The sequence below is a fragment of the Rhineura floridana genome, chromosome 10, assembly GCF_030035675.1.
Source record: "Rhineura floridana isolate rRhiFlo1 chromosome 10, rRhiFlo1.hap2, whole genome shotgun sequence".
Classification (NCBI taxonomy): Eukaryota; Metazoa; Chordata; class Lepidosauria; order Squamata; family Rhineuridae; genus Rhineura; species Rhineura floridana.
In genome coordinates, this window is record NC_084489.1 from 31113042 (window position 1) to 31129678 (window position 16637).

Genomic DNA, 16637 nt, shown 5'->3' on the forward strand with positions numbered 1-16637 from the left:
TGAGTAGAAGGCTGCCAACTCTGGTGATGTTAAGGATAGAAGAACTGGGAAATATTGTTCTTCCCACCTTACTTTAAAGGAAGGCACAGGGACAGTTACTCAAGTGTTCAGCAGAGTACACCATCAACAGTAAAACATACAATTTTCAAAAGTTGAGAGTTCTGGGATAGAGAACAATTACATTTATCTGTGAAGTGACAATATAAAAAACACTTCTCTATTTTTACCCCAAGAGAATAAAGTAAACATATATATACACGTACCCATTAAGAATCTTTTCAAGCCAAGAAATATGAGAACAGTGCAAAAATCCTCTAATGGTCAGATTCTAACCCTCTTCAGAAATGAACACACTATGATATTCCCAAAGTGGTCACTTAACTCAATAGCAAATAGGGACCTTCGCAATTTTGCTTCAGCTGAGTACATTCCATACTAGAAATTATTAATGGATTTACGAATTGTCTTTCACATAAGTCTCAAGGTGATCTACAAGCATACAATAAAAACAACTAATACACACAAAACCCCCAAAAAACAATTAGGTTTGAAATCAGAACTCAGAATCCATGCTAACTAGCTTACTGAATGAAGATGCAAAGTGAACGGTTTTAGGCATTTGAAGCAGAAAACATGCAGGTGAAGCTTTTCCCAGCAGTGAGATGTAATGATGAGAGAAGTGTCACATTGTGGATTCTCTCCCATCACATAAAGACACAGGAGTTATGCCATCCATATAATTGGCACAGGAAGAAGACAGAGGCCAAGTAGCAGCAGCAGATTATTTATTGATTACATTTCCATGTCTGAATTCCATCATGGTACAAAGGAAAGAGACATACATGGGGTTCCCTGCCTAAGCACTAACCAGCCCCAGACCTGCTGAGCTTCAACAAGATTGCTGCTTCATGTGCCTTCACACTGTAAGATTACTTAATAGAGGAGATCTTAAAGGTAGAAGATGTGTTACACGCTGAATGTTACAGTTTTAGAAACTAGCACAACTAGCACAATACTTTCCTTTCAGTAGCCTTCCCTCTATCAAATATTCACACAGTGAAATTAAGCTTAGATCATCAATGCTCTAAGGAGTATTCCTTCCCATGCACCCCAAAGACTCATGATACACCACATCTCTCTACTAATTATTTCTCTGCATCTCATACCAGATCCACATACTTGCATACCTAGTTCTCTGAAGTTACTGGAGATGTAATGGGCTGTAACATTACTTTACTTGCATGATCAATCTTGACAGACATCAGGGCTAACTGTGAAAACTTATTCAGAAAGACCTCTCTTGGGTACCCTTAAGCCACCAGTCCAAGGAATTGTGTAAACGGGATTACTATGTTGCTAAATACTATGCCTTAAGTTGAATTAAGTAACTTTCTCACCATGGAACTTCACTGTGGAACAAGTATTTGCAATTTGTTAATATCAATCTAGTGCTGCTACATGAAACTAGAATTGTCAGCTGAGACTCTTAACATGCAAAAAGGAACTTGGCTATCCCCTAAATACATTCACTTTTCTCTGGACCTGTTTTAGATAGCTTAATAGTTTTTACCAAAAACAAAAAGTTGCCAATTGAATAGTGTCATTGAAAGAACTATGGTCAATAATCTCTCATATCAAAGTTAGAGTTGACAGTGCATGCGTGTTACGTTTCCGAAACCAGATAAGCCACTGTGGCTATAAAAACTAACGTACTATATAGCACATTAAAAACAAGTCAGACAACAAAAAGAGGTCAAGAAATCTCAGTTTAAATCCATATATACAGTTAGCAGATGTATTTAGTGAAAGATCTTCAGCTATAAATGGGAGTACTGGCTATGTACATAACAGAGTATTAAGCATACTCTGCATTTTAAAAGAGGGAAAATCTATTTCTTCTTCAATATTTTATCACAAGACAACACACAAGGGTGTATCTTTTTCACCTTCCCTATAAATTGTCCTAACTTAAAAAAAATCATGTGGACAATTAGGAAAGGCAAAGAAGACAGACCCTTGTGTGTTGCTGTTTGTTAAAATATTGGGAAACAAATTTCCCCTAACTCTTTTAACAAAGATGAGGAAAATTTTTCTGTTAAGGGCCGCAGAATCAGGGGCTGCACACCAGTGACAGGTAGGGCCAAAGACAAAAGTAGGTGAAGCACCCCCTTTCTCTGTTCCTGCTACCTTCTTTTTCTCTCTCTGTCACCCTCTTTATATTATTTTTTCCCTTCCTTGTACCTGCATGAAATTAGGCTGAGGGTTGCCTGTGGCCCTTGGGCCATAGGTTGCGCACCTTTGAATTAAATAATTGCTTATTGAAAAAGCAACAGGGTTTTAGCACACACATAAAAAGGATGTTATTAGACAGATATTAGATATTCTGGTAAGATATTAGATATTCTGGTAAATCCATGCAGATAATCCATTTCATGTAAGGTTATGTAGACACATCAATATAAAACAATACCTTTGGGTGTTTCAGTCATTACACAAGTTAAGTTGAATGTACTATACTGTTACGTTTCTATCAAGCTGTCAAACAGATGACCAACTTAGAGAAAATGAAAGTATTAAAACCGAAAACAGTGCTTAGAAGAGGCTAGCATTCAATGTACTTTATGGTAGCTGTCAAATACTCTCTATACAGCTTGTGCCTTTTAGGAGAAATTCTTCAGATTTATTTATCCTCTGCCTTTGTTTGATAATCCTGTGTTTAATAATGACAACAAACACGGAGTCAGTGTAGGTATGAAGAACACTGGAGCAGAAATGATACCATGACCTTTATTCTGGATCATTACCATACCTGAAAGGGGGGGATTTTAGAAGACGGAGATGGCTTGGTGGTCTTAACAAACCCTTAACTACATAGTTATGTATTATTTTTCATATTATTTTTAACCAAACTGCATTCATTGTCAATGTAATCTCTAGGAACCTGACATGAATCTTCCCTGACTATCATTGGAGGCTAGGAAACCTTGATATATGTATTGGTCACAACTACGAATGTGTTTATTATTTTATTTATTGTAATTTTATTCTGTTTTACAGCCAAAAGTTGCCTCCATAAGTGGCTAGCAGCATTTACAATCAAACACACAAGGAACAGTTATCAGGAGGGCTGGATCTAAACATGATAGAAAGGTACTTGGACTACTGCCTCCCTCAGAAGTTCTAAAAAATGAGAACTAGTATTTGTATGAGAGGTGGGGGCCAGACCTGGATCTGGATCTAGGACCAATGGAGAGATGCCTGCAAGCCTATCTTTGATTTTACAAATTAAGAAATATTAGGTGGCATAAATCTTAAAATATCTCATGCTATTCCTGTGAATGTGAGAGAAGAGCCCACTTTCCAGTTCACCTCCTTCTACCTCTTCTTCTACAACAGGTTTCATGCTGGCAAGGTTCAAGTCACAATTGCCTAAATTCCTAAAACAGCTCAGTGTTGCATGTTTTATGTCTGTTTTGATTCCACACTGTTTTACAATCAAAATCTCATGGAGTTACAATAAGGTACCCTGGGCAGCTCAGAGTAGTCAAAATGATGCCTCAGGGCCATTGACTGCAAAACATCTTGCTGGAAAATAGCAATTAAATACCAATAGGATTTTGTTCTGTATCATCAGTCTTATTTTTAGGCTTGGCAAAGAAAATCAAAGGGGCAAAACACTTCCCCACCTCCCCCCCAAAAAGCCATCCAGGGAAAACACTACCAACACCCAAACATCTTTAGACTGCTATGCTCTAGGAGCCCAAGAGAAGCATACCAATCAATCAACTGATAAACAGAACATGGAGCACAGCAATGTTTTGTCCACTTTCATTACATACAGCTCCATGCTGTTCTTCAGTGTCAACATTAAACTAAATTGATGAATTGGTCAGGGGAGAAATGCCTTGAAGCAGCATGGGGGAGTTGACAAAGAGTGGGGGAAGAAGGTTGTCCGATTTTTGGCTTTAAAACGCAGTGGGAGTAGATCTGAAGATATCATTAAAAACAGTCTAAGATAGTTGTCCACCTGCTCAACAGAGATTTGGTCTAGGCTGATTTTATGACATCAGAAAGAAATTGGGCCTTGATGCACAAGGAGGAACTGCTCCTGAACCTATTTTTCAAGACTAAAAGCACAAGGCCAATGAAGGAGCCGCTCTGTGTTAATCAAGGAACAAACATTGTGTGTGCGTACGCATAAAGACACACACTAGACTTCTGATGTGAATTAATAGCTACTTTAGGTGGAAGCATCTAAAAATGCTTGAAAAGGAAGCAAAGGAGACAGGTAAATATATATACAGGGACAGGGAGACCATATTGTGTCATGCACTGGTCATGTTGTAAATGCAAGGGGAGACAGGACAAACTAAATCTGCCATTACAATTAGTTCATCTATAAAATGGGAGAAGGTTCCCCATAAATACTTTTTGAATTACTATTTGCACTATTTTAAAGCACTATTTAGACTACAATGGCTTTCAAAAATATTGATATACTGTATCAAAGTAACAAAAAAGTAATTACTTTCAAACCTTCTTGGCAACACAGAGAAAGGATTATGTTTGCATTGTAAGAAGTCTCCTTGAATGATCAATAAATGTAAGAGAAAAAATGGACTGGATCCAGAATTGTTATCCCCTGGAGAGCCCCCTTGGGAGACCCGAGGGCACTCCCCTTTCTATTTGTTCTTTCTTTTCCAATCTAGAGAAGGATGGGTGATGGGGAGCACCTAAGGCACATGTGTGGTTCCTGCTCATGGTGAGAGCTTGTGCAGTGACCTGTATCATAGGAGAAAGTTGTCAGATGCCTTCAGAGTGAGCGTCTGCAACTGGCAGAAGGCTGGCCATCCCTGGGGGTGTGAGACAGGGGGGCAGATGTGCCCTAGTGTTACAAGTATTGGGTAGGTCTTGTGTACTTCCAGTAACACTGTTCCCAATTCTGTCAGATGCCTACTGGGATAACTGGTTGTGGTCGATTTTGTTGATGGCCTATATGTTGTTTACATAATGTGTTTAGGAGGAAAGGAGGGACATGAGTTGTACCACCTCTCTTTAAGCAATCATGGGTACAGGGAAGTATAGACATGGGGAGGTGATGATACCATGTAAGATGAGGACAAAGCTATTTCTACGCCTTGTTCTGCTCCCGTTCCTCCCATGGACAGGTTCCTGGTTGCTCATCTGCTCTGCTCATTGGCCTATGTGCTGATGTTTAATGACAGATCAATACACAGTAAGACCACACTCATCCAAGGTTTGAATATGGATGAAAGTACCAATCTGGCATATATTACCAAGCCCTGGGGGGTGAGCTGGGAGGAGTTGATCTGACCCAGCTTTGCCTACCTGGATACTCAGTGCAACATCAGCAAAGGTAGCAGGGACGGGGGGCTGGGGGAGTTGCTCTGGACCACAGAACTTCTCTGTCATCAGGAAGCCACTCCATCTTGCAGATGGCTATGATGGACTGCACCTGATGTCAGGCCAAGGAGATGGTAAACTAGGGTTCCTGCAGCTGTACTGTTCACCCTGCTGTCTAGCAGCTTCTCCGACTGAGCTGGCAAAGGCTGTGGTGTTGAGGGAGCCCAGAAAAATAGTTCTGGATGATTGTGATATCCATGCTGAGTCTGCCTCTAGTTTTCCAGCTTGAGACTTCATTGCCTCCATGACAACCATGAGGCTTTCTCAAGTTGTCACTGGTCTGATATATAGGACAGGTCACAGCCTCGATTTGGTTTTTGCTCCAGATGTAGGAAGGGGTGATCTGGAAATGGGGGGAATGCCACCCCATTGTCACGGTCATTAAAATGCCCCTGGAGACTAATGAAATCCAATGGATTCCTGAATGCCCAGAGGGGCAGGGTTCCTTCAGATAGAGCAGATGACCCTGTTGAAGCCCTTGTCGTGCTGTTGAACAATGAGATATATTGGGCTCATGACACATTTGCTCATGAGTTCCCTCTCTGGCATTGTGAAGCCCGTTTGGCACCTGGGACATTAGTGTACAAGGGCAATGAAACAGGCCAGATAATGGCTACAGCAAAAGTGGCAAAAAACATACTGTGAAGCCAACTGGGCATAAGTGAAACAACCATGCCTATTGTGTGGCAGTGACGGCAGCGAAGAAGGCCCACTTCTCTGTCTCCATCACAACCCTCAAGCAGCCATCCAGAGGAGCTTTTTTGTATTGTCCATGGTCTGTTAACATCTACTCTAGAGAATGGCGTTTCAGAAGCCCACTGTGAATTGTTTGCAAGGCACTTCAAGGGTAAAGTAGTTTGCCTCCATAGCAATCTTGATGCCACATCCACATTCTCTGCAATCTCCAGTGAGATTCGGCTGCTGCGGCCTGATGATGTGAACAAGGTGCTTACAATGATACGGCCAACAATGTGTCTTCTTGACCATTGTTCCTCTTGGCTTGTTCAAGCTTGCCAAAGGGGTATGATCGAGTGGATCCAGGGTGTGGTCTACATCTCTTGTGAGAGGGAGTGGTCATGGCCGCCCTGAAAGAGGTGGTGATTCAACCACTCCTAAAAAAGCCCAATTTGGACCCATTGCTTTGTGACAACTACCACCTGGTCACAAACACCTTCTTTTTAGGGAAGGTGATCAAGAGGGCTGTGGTGCAAGAACTGCAAGTACTCTTGAATGAAGCAGACGATCTTGATCCCCTTCAATGTGGATTCAGCCCTGGTTACAGGACTGAATCGGCCTTTGTCTCCCTGAGAAATGACCTTTAACAGGACAGGGGGAGTGTGACTCTTTTATTCTTACTTGATCTCTCAGCAGTTTTTTATACCATTGATCACGTATCCTTCTGAGCATACTTGGTGAGATGGGTATCAGAGGCACTATATTACAGAGGTTCCAATTTTATCTCAAGAGTTGAATTCAAAGAAAAGCATTGGGAGGTTGTCTTTTGTCCCCCTGACAGTTGTGCTATAAGGTGCCAATGCTGTGGGGTGCCACTGTCCCCAATGCTGTTCAGCATTTATATGAAGCTGCTGGGAGTGGTCATTAGGAAATTTAGGGAGAGGTGTTAGCAGTACATTGATGATACCCAGCTCTATTTCTCAGTAGCATCTGAACTGGGAGAGGCCATGCAAGCCCTGGACTGGTGTCTGGATTCAGTGGCGGGCTGGATGAGGGCCAACAAACTAATTCTGAATCCTAGCAAGACACAGGCACTGTGGGTAGGTGGTTCCCAAGTCTAGATAATTGGACAATTGTCTGCTCTGGATGGAGTCATACTTCTTCTGAAAGAGCAGGTTTATAGTCTAGGGGTGTTCCTGGATCCATCTATGTCACTTGAGGCAAGGTGGCTTCACTAGGTAGGACTGCCTTTTACCAACTTTGACTGATAAGACAGTGGCAGCCATTTCTAGACTGAGGTAGCCAGCCACTGTCATTCATGCACTGGTAACCTCCAGGCTGGACTATTGCAATGTGCTCTATGTGGGGCTGCCCTTGAGGTTGGTCAGAAGCTGCAGATAGTGCTAACTACTAGGCTAAGTTCAAGGTGCTGGTGTAAAAAACCCTATACGGCCTGGGACTAGAATACCTGAAAGATCATGTCACCCCAGTCAATCATTGCATTCTGCAGGTGAGGGCCTCCTGCATACACCGTCTCATCAGGTGATCCATTCTCCACAACACAGGAATTGGGCCTTGAGTGTTGTGGCATCCATCCTTTGGAATTCACTCTATGCCACTGCAGGCACCATCGTTTCAATGTCTACTGAAGATCTTCCTCTTTCAAGAAACATTTAAGGAGGCACCTTTATCCCAATCAGCATCTATACTGGAATTGTTTTTAGTGTGATGTTTTTAATATATTTTTAGTGTTTTATCACTTGCTTACCACCTTGGGCTCCTTTTGGGAGAAAGGGTGGGATATAAATTAAATAAATAAATATTATGGAAATCCACTGGATGTTCCCACAGGTGGAAGAGGGAGGAGATTTTTGGCAATTCCTGCGTCCCACTGCAGCTCCCTGAAAATCTGTTCTGGGGACCCTCTAGAAGGTAGAACGGGGGCTTCAGGGGGGGAAATCACTAAAACTCTCCTCCCTCCCCCTTCCACCCAAAGAGCAGGAGTACCTGCTGAATCAGAGAGCATTCCATTCGTGGAAGGAGCCAACTGATTAAAAGTAAATTCAAAGTCAATAAAAATAGGGGCTTACTCCATAAACACTAAAGAAAGCTATTTTAAGTTGATACTGTGCACAACTGGACTGCTACTCTTACATGCTTGACACACTATTTCACATAGTTTCATAATTTAATATACATGTTTATAATACAGCAAACCCTCTCTTGTTACTATAGTTGAATAATCAATTTTTATTCTGTATCTTAAGGAATGACTGCTATAACAATACCTGTTGTTTATATAGTGTGACAAGGTATAGGGATTCAAGTGAAGGAGAAGAGAGCATGAAAATGGATACTATACAATGTTCATATATTATGAGGAATTATTAGTCCTAATAGCAGCGGGTTTCTCCTTAACAGATAAAGCACTTGGGAGCACATGTGAATCAGCTATAAGCTTGTGTTTTTGTGGTTAGCTATACAAGTTATTGAATTGTTGCTGCCCCCAGAGAACCACTTGGTTCATGTGGCAGGGTAAAAATATACTTTAAAACATTAAACACACACACACACAATTGAGCAATTACTTGAAAGCAGCTTGATATTCACCAGGCAGCAGCTGTAGAATAGAGAGCAAATTAGTTTGGCTGTTAAGAGCATGGACTAGGAGCCAAAGCAGCCAATTCAAATGTCATCTCAGCAATGAATTTAATGGATGGTCTAAGACAAGTCATTATAAGCCACAGCAGAGATAAAACTAAGGACAGGTTGTTTAGCTCCTTTCTTCACATACAATTTCTCTCCACTATCAACCATGATCAGGTGTTGCGACTCCATTGACATTAACCATTATTAACACAAACCATGCTCCTAACCCAGCATCTGAAACCACAATTTAAACTTGGTGATATGGCAACACTGATGCTGCCCTACCTTTTTAGGCTGTGGTAGGGATTACAGTCTATGTGAATCACTTTGACAGTGTGGTCAGAGTGCTACATAAATATTAGTATTACATTATTATATGCAGTAGTATTCACAAAACATATACGGTACTTCACAATCTTTTTGCTCTAGCTGTAAGCAACATTTCTGAGGTTCAAACAGATTAAAAAGCAAAGACTTTTGTGAAAAGGCCAGTTCAATGGTACAGCTGTTGCAAAAGTTCAATTTCTACATCATACTTAAAGGCTTACAAAATATAAGCCCTTTTTCTGGGGAGGTCAGAAGGATGGCTAAATTATTCTCAAGAGTGCACTGAAGCTCCACTTAGTCCAGCAATAATCACTTCAATTTAGAAGCAAGTCCTAGTAAAATGGTTCAGAAGAATTAATCCATTTAGTATTGGCTTTGAAATAGAAAATAAAATCAAGCAGTTCTATTCCCCAAGGGGCCCCTAATTCCCCAGCAATAGCTTGTCCTATTCAATTCTGGAAGCTTGCCTTTTCGTATATTGAAGCAGCACTTCTCCTATTTGCCTTACAAATATTTTTTTTATTTTAAAACGCCACAGCTACATCATACACACCCTTCAATTTATCAAGTTTGCAAAAACATGCAAAGTCCAGCTTTGAAACACCAATGAAATAATTTTCCACAATTTACAATGACAAATTTCCCTACAAGTTTGTCAATTTTTTTTATTCTACATTTCACCTTACATCCTTTAACAATTGATAATTCATGCAATAACAGGCCAATACAGTACACAAAATGAGTGCTGAAATGAAGTCATTGAAGTACTGGACAGAAGTTTATCCAATTAAAATAGAGAGGTTCATCCAATTAGCATAAGAATCGGTCGTATATGGTTACTTTTATTGCAAAAGATAATACAACAGCGATATAGCATGAAAAATATAATCAAGGGTATACTAATATCTATATAGAGTATCACAAGATAAAAGCTGTTCCAAAAACATGGCTGAACTCCAGAGAGTTTGTTGAACACAAGGCTTTATATTTTGTTAGTTGTGCAGATGACACCAAGATAATCTGCATCTGGATCCCCATGCAAGTTTACTCACAGGTAGCTCTCGCTGAGTTCAAACGGATTTAATTGCAACTGTGCATCACACTGCAGACGTCTAAGTAAACATAAATGCCATTCTATGCACACTTATTTGGAAGCCAACTCCATTGGACTTGGAACGTACTTCTGAGTAAAAATGCAGGGGGTTTGGCTGTAAACAATAATGGCAGTAAATACAGCTGGGGTGCAATTTGTTGACTGGTTTGCAGAGCGTGAGCCAATTAAATTTCCTGGAAGCCACATCAGAGGAAGAGAAACAGGGACATCAGCACATCAGTGAGATAATGGGGGTTGTTTATTTAATGAAGACATTTATATACCGCTTAATCATTTGAATGTCTAAGTGGTGTACATAAATACAAAATGAAAAAACAAAACAGTAAAATCATCATAAAACCAAACACTACCTTAAAATGCCTGCTGGAACAAGAAAGTCTTAGTCATGTGCCTGAAGTTTCACAAGGAGGGGGCCTGTCTAATCCCAGCTGGGAGAGAGTTTCTGGTTTGTCCCCCCTTCCATGCAACACTTAACTGAGAGGTGCTGGGGCTTAAAGCTTGCCTGATAGTCATGACTCACATGTTAGTTACCAGGCCCAATTTTTAGATGCCAGTGGTAGCAGTGGCTTTTGCATGCCTAAAAATAGCTATACAACAGTGATGTACAAAGATGTATAAAGAAGACATGTAAACCACCAAAATCAGACAGTTCAGGTACCACCAAGTACATCTACCAGAGTGAGAAAATGCATTTTGTAGAAGTTAATTGTGCTGTTGTGACTCATGTCAAATAAAACCCATTAAGAGAAACCTCATGCAGTAGACAGCAAAACATAAAACAACAAGGAATATGGCTTGCCTAGTAACTTGTGCAACTGAACATTACTTGGAAGCACGTAACTAATGTGAGTGTAAATCCTCAACAGTTTAAGTGGAGCAGATAAGTTAGAACTATTTCAGTTTCAAAGTGCTTTTATTAGCCAATATGAGGGGAGGGGACCAGAAGATTTCATTAACTATTGCTCCTCATCTTGTATAAAAGCTGATATAATCAGAATTGTGGTTTGTAATAAAAACCTGTAACAAGTGAGCTTTTCTGCATTCAAGAGTAGAACTTCAATATATTTATTAACAAACTTTTCCAAAGCGCAGTTTTAAAAGACCATTTTCTTCTCAGTTTTGTCACTTAACAATTAAGAAGAAAACCACTCAGTGTTCATTTCCATTGTATGAACAAAACTCTTATTTGTGTTGGGGAGGAGGTGGGAAAGAGGGAGGAAAATAAAAGCTAAGCTATCAAAACAATTAGGTCCTATACTTTACTCCTTTATTCCTATATACCTGTTAAGATCACAAATAAGCATCTTTTCGCAGCAAGGAAAAAAGAGCATGCATTAATTTGTGGAGTATTGAATATCACCATAAAAAGCTCAATAGGCAATGCAAACTGGTTATCAGATCTCACTCTTATCAGATTTCACTGTTAGTGATTAACTTCAGTAAAACACCAAAAAGATAACTGTGCATTACATAGTAAAAAAAAAAAAAAGCTGAACTCCAGGAATTTGATAGAAATCAAGCTCATTCTGTTCAACATCTGGCACTCTGTTCCACAAGGAACTTATTTTATAGAGATAACAAATCATCACTCATACTGTCTGTGGAGTCACACACTTCTTCCATAACACTATACGAAACATTTCAGAGAATTCAAGGCATTTGCTTTAGACATCTGAATGATATGCTATTTGAAACAAAAATGTACATTGTGAAACACTGAGGTAGTAGTGGGAGACCTATATAAAACCTTTAGCTCTGCAGTGGCCCTCACACTGGACTCGTACTTTGTCCACAGATCTATTTAAAATTCATTTTGAAGAAATTCTGCTACGGTTAACAGCAGAGGCCACTCGTTAATTTAGCCCCTCTTTTCAGAACTGGCTACCTGTACTTTCTCAGATAGCTTTCAGATAGCAAGAATGGCACCACCATCACAATGCTAAAAGACAAGTTACACTTTAATAATAGAGCTCATGTCAAGTTAATGTATTATAATCATAGCATAATAGACTGAAATATTCCTGTGGGTGTGGTAGACTTTAATGGTGCTGCCTCTATTAATCATGCACATCAAGTTTTCAAGAATCATCTTGACTATGTTTTCATCTTAACAAAACAAGATATATTGGCATAGTTCTTTTCTCTCCAATTATCTTAGAAATATTGCCATCGCTACCTGTTCTGTACAAAAGTTGAAAATATACTTCATAAAATTACTATAAGAAGCAAATAAACAATCTTTCAAAGGAAGCAAAGATAAAGCTAGCAGTGAAAATTTAGTGTGTCAGATAGTTTTTTTCCCCTCTTCTCACACTGTATATTTCAATAAAAGCCAAGAGCCTGGTGGCACCTGAAAAGAAAAAAACACTTATTGTGGCAAAAGCTTTTATGGCCCAGAGTCCACTTCACCAAATGCATTGAGTGTTTTTGTCAAAAGGCAAAATATATACAGCCTGGCAATACAAGAGATTCATGTGCCACATTACTATGCAGGGTATTCCTTTTTGAATATGCACTGTCTGCACTGCACTGTTGAATATTCACGACTGTACTGTCGTGGTAATAAAATGGTAAGACTTTCTTCAAAGAAAAATATTAATCATAATCTAAAGCAGTGGTTCCCAACCTTTATGAGGATGAGATCCCCTCTGTAACCTCAAAAAAATTTACAACCCCCACATGTTAATTGTTACTCTTCCTGCTGCTGCTATTCTGGCCATCACCATGATTTGCATGCAAGCAGAGAAACAGAGGCAGAAGAGAGAGAGAAATCCGCCTGGCAGAAAATTAAAGCCCAATAAATATGTATTAAATTTAAACACACGTTTCATGCAAGCCTATAGGCAAAATCAAAATAGGAGCAAACTTGGGCGCCAGGAGTACGGGTGGGCATGTGCGAGTGGGCAGAGAAATAAATAAAAGAGTGATAGAAGTAATGCAAAGGGAGGGGGCAGTGTTAGAGGAAGGAAAGGTGTGTCAAGTTGTGGGTGGTGGAGAGGTTCGGTGGGTCAAAAGAAGGCAGCAAGTAAGAGACGACAGGGGCTAGAAGATTGAAGAGGAGCAGCCACGTGGGAGGAAGAGTACTCCTTTCTTGGAGTAATTTGTGGTGGCAGTGAGACCTCAAAGCTAACGCATATGATCCCGCTCATCTTCTTTCCCTCAGTCCCTGCTCCTGTTCCCTTACACCAAAGGGAGAATGTCCCGCAGGAGGGATAAGAGGGAAACAGACAGTGAGCGCGAGGGTGGAATCCTCCTCAGCCACCACCTCTTTCTCTCCCTCTCTTTCTGAGGCAAAGGGGTGAAGAGTGACATCCTCTTCTTTTCTCTCCCTCCCCCCCTTCAGCACCCCTCCCCCTCCCCCTTAGCCTGGTAATGGCTTGTGTGGGGCCACAGGAAAATGCACGGGGAAAGGAGAGTGTGCTGCTGATGCTGCGTGCCTCTTTCTGTGTCATTCACATTGCTGGAGTCTGGTGGGTTATGGGAAGGGGTTGCAAAAACGCCAGAGCCCCCCCCCCCAAGCTGGGAATGGAAGTCGCGCGCACTTGCTCAGTTTGTTTCAGCCGTCCTGAAGACGTTTTACAAAAATTAATAAATAATTCCTCTCTTGGCTCTCCCCCCCCGATGACTTCCCGGCCCCCCAACCCCAGGCTGGGAACCACTGATCTAGAGGATTGCATCCAAAGGTTCCATTGAAGGAAGGACTCCTTCTGTCAGACTCAGAAGGAAGGAGCCTTTCAATCCAACTGACTGACTTCAACTCATGTGTAGGTCCACAACTTTCCCATTGTTGCCTATGAGCAGAACACCCCTTTCCCCCATTTGCAATGGGGAATCCCCCTGTTCAAGCAGAGCATTTCCCATCACAGAAGAGAACAGGAGAATATTTCAGACATAGAGCTTTGGATGGCAGTTTAGGACGACAGTCCAACATCATAGGTCATTAGGCACTTGATTTTGTTAGTCCTTTGTTATTCTGTATTCCAACTACTTTAAAAAAGTGTCATCTTTACTTTCTTTGTAGTTTAGAACAACATAATGTGGTTTTGCCCTATTATTTTTCCAGCATGAAAGTATCTTTGCTAGGAACAGATCCTAGTGATATCTGGCAAAATCATGCTGATATGCTTACAATGAAAACTTTGTAAATGTGTAAATGTAAACTTGTGCAGAAACCCAGGAAAACTGCCCTGTTCATGTAGGTGAGGTGTTAATTCAGACACCTACCAGTGACACTTCAAATGCCTGTAAACCCCAACCACCAGATTTACACAACGGTCTTTCAACAACAAACATTCTTAGTACAAGTCAATGTGTCTTAATTTCCCAGTGACATGGGGAGAAATAACCCATACACGTATAAACAGAAAATGCCTATTCTCAGGTAAAGATACTGGCAGTGAGTCACAAACACACAACAACAGCAGCAAACCTCAAAGAACAGCATTAAGACTGATGAGGGTGGAATTTGTCAAGGAACAAAGATCAATAGGGAGTTCTTCTTGTCAGCTACTACCTTTTCCTGTCCCTTGCACAACCGAAAAAATCACACCCACAGTGTGACCTTGTAACTATAATACATAATTTTGGACTTTATCTAATTAGATTAGCCAACGTACCTAGACCAGAGGTAATGCTTCAGGTATGTGTTTTTGCTATGACAGTGATATAGGTTGCCTTTTTCTCTTCTTTTTAGAAAATGTCTTTCACTGTAGCGACCATACTGGCAGGACTGTAAATTCTAAAGCTCCATAGAATTCTTTCAAATATTCTGTGGCCAAAACTGCATGTTACAACAAATATGTGTGAATGCACCTCCATCTGTTTTTTGTTTTTGCAAACTTTATTTTTATCTTTATTTTCAGTATATATAGTGAATTAGAATCCCATCTAATCCCCATTCCAGCTAAGGGCCAAATTAAAACCAACATGAAAAATCTGTGAATGGATCTCCCAACATCTTTTTCTTTGGGAGTTGTGGTCATGGCACTGGGAGATTTTTTTTTTAAAGCCACTTCCGCCTTACTAGTTTCTAGCCACTAATTCTGTCTCTTCCCCACAAGCTCTTAACCCAGAAGTAGGGGGAATATAGGTATGATATTTTCAGTATTAAAATGGCACATTAACAGCATAATCAAGAGGAGATTCTTTGTTGATCTTAAAGATCAAGGAAAAGGCAGTTTGGAGTATGTCATAGCCCAGCCATTTAAACCTAAAATCAATACCCTGAATAATATTGTCCCAACCAGGAAGTTACAATTTAATCAAATGTTAATTCAACAAATATTGCCAAAGAGCATATGCTCTTAATTGTTGCACCTTGGGTTGCCAACTCCAGCTGAGGAAATTCTTGGAGATTTTTTTTCAGACTGAGATCAAATTTCTACATGTTGCTTTACCTGTCTAAATTCATGGACCCAATTTTACCTCTTTAATTCGCCTTTAGTATTTAAACCCAAACTTGGGGAAAGTGACCTTTAGAGGCCAGAATGCATACCCCGTTCTATTTATTTTATATTATTTTTGTTCTTTTTTGTGTTTTCTTCTCTCAGTGTAGCCTGTTTTCTTTCTGCATATCATTTTGTTGTCATGCTGTAAAAAATACAAAAAATCTTTAAAATAAAGTTTTTTTTAAAAAAAACACAGTAAAACCTAGGGAGAGTCTCCAAAGACAGCCACTAGTGGAGGCCATTTCTGTCACCCTCTTAAGCTTGTTCTATCCTCCCTCTCTGCAGCTAGGTGGCCTGCATGACACCTTCATACTAAAATACTGTACTTGAAATATAATGTGATGTTTTTACCTTAAAGCTAGGTTGGCTTGTCCTCAGCTTACTGCTTTTTAAATTTATGTTTGAGCTGGCCTTTTGCTGTTTTTAGCAGATCCAGGTTCCTTTTTAAGAAGTCTAGAAACGCTGCACAGGTCATGTTAATGTTCAGTTTCACCTGCAGCTCAACCTTCAGCATGCTATCACGCAGCCTGTTTTCTGTCCTTGGTCCACAGTTGTATCATTAAAGAGGTTTTTGGAAACCGAGGTCAATTCCTGGAGGCCAGACCTGGAGGGTTGACAATTCTCCTGGACATAGAGCTCAATTCCTAGTCATTCTAGGTCAAACCTGGAGGGTTGGCAACCCTACCACACACCCAAGCAATCTCCTGGCACAACCACACCTGGTTTACACAAGGCAGATACCATAAAATTTGACTGTGGAACATGTGTATGCAGGATACATGTGTGATGCAGAATAACAACATTTGATAGGGACCTTTGGTAATCTCCAGAAACAAGAAACAAACAGCAGAAGTCACCTCTCTGGTCTTCACTTACCTCTTTAAAAATGGCAATCTCTTTTCATTTACTTAATAAGCTATGCATATTAAAGCCACATTCTAACAGCAGTAAGATTCCTTTTGAAAAAGCTTGCTGCTTTGCCAAGTTTCTATTAGTCACAA

At 40.3% G+C, this 16637-nt stretch overlaps 2 protein-coding genes across 2 annotated transcripts in view; one reads left to right on the forward strand and one right to left on the reverse strand.

Annotated features, from left to right (window-relative positions):
• The window catches only part of NKIRAS1 (NFKB inhibitor interacting Ras like 1), a 71912-nt gene that overhangs the window by 32327 nt on the left and 22948 nt on the right, over positions 1–16637 (forward strand). The window lies entirely within an intron of this gene.
• The window catches only part of UBE2E1 (ubiquitin conjugating enzyme E2 E1), a 68007-nt gene that overhangs the window by 12426 nt on the left and 38944 nt on the right, over positions 1–16637 (reverse strand). The window lies entirely within an intron of this gene.